Source organism: Silene latifolia, chromosome 3, assembly GCF_048544455.1.
Source record: "Silene latifolia isolate original U9 population chromosome 3, ASM4854445v1, whole genome shotgun sequence".
In the NCBI taxonomy this organism is placed as follows: Eukaryota; Viridiplantae; Streptophyta; class Magnoliopsida; order Caryophyllales; family Caryophyllaceae; genus Silene; species Silene latifolia.
In genome coordinates, this window is record NC_133528.1 from 85,816,176 (window position 1) to 85,821,538 (window position 5,363).

At 34.1% G+C, this 5,363-nt stretch overlaps 1 long non-coding RNA gene across 1 annotated transcript; it reads right to left on the reverse strand.

Moving 5' to 3' along the window:
- Positions 1-2,280: 2,280 nt before the first annotated feature.
- LOC141646165 (uncharacterized) lies at positions 2,281-4,272 on the reverse strand. The gene is made up of 2 exons (XR_012545395.1): positions 4,190-4,272; positions 2,281-2,482 (listed from the first exon to the last, which is right to left on the reverse strand). It is a non-coding gene; the product is annotated as an uncharacterized LOC141646165 (long non-coding RNA).
- Between the last annotated feature and the right edge of the window lie 1,091 nt (positions 4,273-5,363).

Sequence of the window (5,363 nt, forward strand, 5' to 3'; positions counted from 1 at the left end):
TTAACATATTCATATATGTTACTTTTAATTTAGTAATAAAATTAAATACAAATCTTATGCATGCAAACTAAAATAAATATAGAGAAGAAATCGTTTTCCTTACTATAAAATTTCGGATCAAAGGGCACAAGTAAGATCTCCTTCTTACTTGTTCTTGAGCTTTCCTTATATGGATGAACAAAGATTCAAAGATAGAATCTCTCCCAAAGATGAATCCCCAAGATAACCCCTTAATAGATTAATATTATTAGATCTAGAATAATAATAATCTTACTAAAAATTGACCCAAAATATTATTTTTGTCTCTTGTAATTTCGGTCTAGAGAAGATGATATCACTACTACAGATACAGGCTATAATAACGGGTAAAAACCGTTGTAAAAACAAAAAGCGGACGTTGTTAAAGCGGCCGTTGTAGAAGGTATTTACAACGGTTTGGTTATTTAATGAAACCGTTGTCGAATGTATTCACCACGGTTAAAAGCCGTTGTTGTTGGGTGTTCTCCGTTGTGGAAAGTGTTTCAAAAATTTGGAGGGAATAATATAACAACAGTTGTCATATGTATAACCGTTGTTGTAACTTTCCCTCCAAAATTGTGAAGTCTTTTAAAAACGGTTTTATGCTACATACCCGTTGTTGAAATTGTTAGTAACAACGGTTCTTAGTTTAAAACCCGTTGTTGTAACTTTACCTCCAAAATTGTGAATACTTTTAACAACGGTTCTTCGTTTAAAACCTGTTGTTGAATATTATGCGCGGTATTTGTGAAAGTCATTCACAACGGTGTTATTTTTATTAACCGTTGTGAAAGGTATTCACAACGGTTTTTTTTAGTAACCGTTTTTATTACAAACTCCTAATGTTTTGAAAAATTAAATTTGTTTCATGCCATTCAAAAACCTGCATATATCAAAGACCGTATACCAAAGACCAAAGATAAATCACGGTGGGTTCATCGAACTCAATAGATTCAATTCAACCACAACAAACACATCATATATATATATACACTTACAAGGAGTTGAATTTACATGAACTAATCATTCCCTAACTTCAACAAAAAATTTACTAATAAGTTGATCTAAACTCTGAGTATCATGCATTTCTATTTTCTAAGACGTATTTGCCCAACATGTCCCTTACCTCGTCTATATCTATACTTGAGTACTCCTCAATCTGTTGTGACGGGTTGATTACATACTGCGGAAAAAACAAAGAGAAGACATTATTGTAACAACATCAATTACTGCATAGCAACATCATGGTATATATAGCAGCAAGCAAGACAACATTAGCTCTAATTTAAAAAAAGTAATAAACACATTATTAAATTACTAACCTTTTCTGGAATAATGATATATCTTCGCCTAATAATCTCCAACATGAACCGACAAGCGTAGTATCCACATTGTATGCTATCCGGGTGGCGAGGGGCCTATTATTACATAAAAACAAACAGACGAGAGAAGGCTCACATCGGAATCTTGAACTTTAGGTATTGTATTAGTATTAAAACATGATTTTTGCACTTAATGTTATTGTATTTGAGCACGTACCCCTGTTATCGTAATAAAATCGGGGCCAACATCGAATCTTTCTGGGTTGATCCGCTCGTTTGCTCTTCTCTTCTCAAAGGCCCTTTTTTTAAAAATAAAAAAGGAGGCAGAAACTCATTTTTTTAGGGGCAAAAATGAGCTTTTTTCTATAAATAAAAATTGAAACTTAATGTTATTATAAATAAATCAGTATTATAAACTTACTTATTAATCAAGCGCTTAAAAGTCTCGCTTGGTGGATGATGTATAGAGTCCAACCAGAATACTTTTTTCCTTGTCGGCATGATGGCTGCTAGCACCCAATGAGTCCTACATCAAGAGACATCATCATTATTAACAAGTACATATATTAGTTATGAAAATGCAATTGTAGGGGGAAACGTAATATTAATTTGTTTATTACCCTTTTTCATTATAAGCGCCAAAAATCAGCTTCTTGGTTGTCGCCTATTGCTGAGCAATATAATCTACCCGTTCTTCGAACGAGAAATCCGGAATAAATAAAGATAAAACATAGGGGCACAGGAATCCGTATTGATCAAATGGAATATTCTTGTGACACCCTTAAAAATTAGCGATAAATAAACGCGTAAATTCTACAGAAAAACTGACAGGATATGTTTGTAATTGGTTCAACTAGACAAAACCTGTAATTTCAAAAAATTTTCTAAACCAATCACAACATTTCCAACATTCCCAAGAGGCGGGTGCCAAAACCTGCAATGCTAATGAACTAATTTACATGCCATAGCTAACGATAAGAAAATGTAATGATACAAACCCAAAATAGAAAAGGGAGACATATGTCCCTTCAAATATATACAAAACCAAAAGTTAAAAGGTTTACTATAAGAATAGCCAAAACTAGGTCCAAGGTTCCTTATGCTCACTAGCTCGTCCGTGACCCCAACAAAGCATCAACAACCTGTCAATCGCATTTTATACAAACACGAAAGCCACAATTCAGTGGGGAGTAACTTCGAGTCCTCCCAGCCACGAATCGTCATAATTAATGTAACATGTAGTAAAACATGTAAACAATATGACAATTAAAATAATTTCCAAGTATTATAACATATGAATACTAATTTGACCAATTTAAACTATCATGTGAAACATATAACAAATTGTAATCCAAACTTTATCAATTGTAACCGGCTTATATCTCACCTATTACAATTCATAAAATCACCATACAAGAAAGGGCAATATATCAAAGACAGGCATAAGTTCTTAGTACGGTCAATAGTCACTTTGTAACTCGAGTCTATACCACGAGGTAGGGAAGGTATTCAAACCGGTATCTTGGCTCAGCGGTTAATATTAATAAAACATGGCCAAGACACAACACAACCCTAGCCTAAAATCTGCGCAGACCTAGACATGCGGATACACACCACCGCACCCAAGACCCACAATTTTTCTAAAACAAAGTGAGTACCCTAAGGAGTCCACCAAAGGGTTGGCTAGTACTTAAGCTGACCACTTACTCTCAAAATAAGTAACGAGGTCATGCCCCAACTTGGATATAAATCCACTAGTCAGGAACACAAAGGCTATCAAGCAGTGAACATATACTCGTCAAAGACTATAAAGACCTATCTATGATGAAGGCCGAAATACTCACCTAGGACCTAGTCCCAGCTAGTCCCAGCTTGAATACTTTAGCCCACACCACACAAGACAAGTAAGACACCCACTTAACCATAAGAGGGCAGAGAGTCCAGCTTACCAACATAAATGCTAACATTCTATCATGTGAAAGGCTATATAAATGTCTATTCAGCAAACAATCCAACAGTATCCTCAATAGGTATTCAATACCAATTTCCAGTTCTAACAATATTAACCATATTAAAGGCTTCAGGGAATCTAGAGCCGTTTCTATAATATAAGAAGCTACTTAAATTCAACTAACTACACATGTGAAATAGAGATATAATAAATGGCCTAAAACAAGAAAAAGGCCGATTATCTAATTCATTCAACCGAATTTTTACCCGCAACCCTGACCTGCGGCAGTGCGGGTTAAATTGGGTGACCAATCACTCAATTAATCGACATCGCATCGATCAAAGGGACTAAGGCTCAGTTTTCGGACAACCAACAAAACATTACAATTATCGCTATATAATTCATTCTGAGCCTAATCTTTACAATTTCATTTTCTAACCTATACTAACATGTGCAACTACCAAAATAAATATAATTTTTACCTTTAACATAATTTTTACTACTAACTTGATTTAATTCAAAAGTTTACCCATACATTACTTATTCTAATTATATCATTAATGAACCTAAAATGACGAACAATGCATGGAAAACCGCGAAACAAGCAACAGCCGCCGACCGGGCCAGCCGTGGCCTACCGGGTCAGCTGCAACTGCCCGGCTCGCCGCCGCCACCCTTACTCCTCTTTTTTTCCATTTTTGTTCATTATAACATCGTCTGAACACTAATTAATCGTTCCCAATACAACTATGTTAACTTATACTAACAAAAGACATAAATTAAGCATGCATGCATCAAATTTATCATGTGAAAATTTCTACTCAAACAAAAATCACCAAACATACAAAAACAACAAAGATTGTGACGATTATTCGTCGAGTAACTCGAAATATGTTACCTTAAGCTAGAAAATGAGCAATTAGCACCTTAAAAACCAAACCCTAACAAGCACTAGCCGCTATCCTCGACAATATACGAGTCCCCAAACTCGTCTTCCAATTCTTCACCTAAATAAACAAATAAAACACAAAAATAAGCATAAAAAAATACCGAAATTACCGAATTTCGTCTTGAAACAACTTAATGAAAACTGAAATTAAAACATACAAGGTTATAGATCTCGACGAGGGGATTCCGGAAATGTAAATTTCGTGAAAATCCGTCAAGAAACGAGGAAGTTATGACGAATTTTGGCTTGAATATGTATAAAATGGTGTTTGGTTTGGGTTTAGTATGTTGAAGAAGATGAAGGAAAGAAAAAAAATCAGAAAAAAAAAGAAAAAGGGGAAGGGGTGCCGCGGGTTAGGGGAGAAAGAAAGGAAGAGAGCGGGTTTGAGTCGGGATTTTTACGAGTCGGTTTTGGCTCGTTTCGATAATAATTAAAACCGTAGGTCAAATGCAAATTCCGACAAGACCAAAGTTCTTAAACACTAGATTACAAGAAAATTGAATACTCATACGACCCATTTCCAAATTCGTTTACCCAATGTTCAAAAGAATTGTCATTTCCCCCCGATAAGCCCTTATTTCGAAATAAAAGATTTTTACACGGTTTAAACTATTTTTAAACATTTCGAAACTATCAAAATAAATACTTTTCTTCAAAATATAATAAAATTATATTTCTTTGAATTATTTTTTTTTACTTTAAATACTTAAATATCAAATTTTATTTGATTAACAAATTATTTCCGAAATATATTAACGGCCCGAAATTACGGGGCGTTACAATCACCCCTCCTTTTAAAAAGTTTCGTCCTCGAAACTTAGAAGGAGAAATTATAGTTATTAGAAAATATAGGTATCTTTTCAATGAAACGGTGATACTCTTGTTGATCAGACAAGAACATCCACATTCATATCAAAACATAAAAAAAATATTTCTACACCAATAAATGAGAAAACCCATTATTGGGACGTCACCAACAACGAGATTTAACATTCTCTAATGTTAAAACCATTGCAAATCATAAAAGCATTTTCAAACTTTTAGTTTAAAGTTCTATAGTAAGAATAATATCTTTACTAATTATGATTAAACATGGCTTAGTAACTCGGAAAAAGAGTAAGAA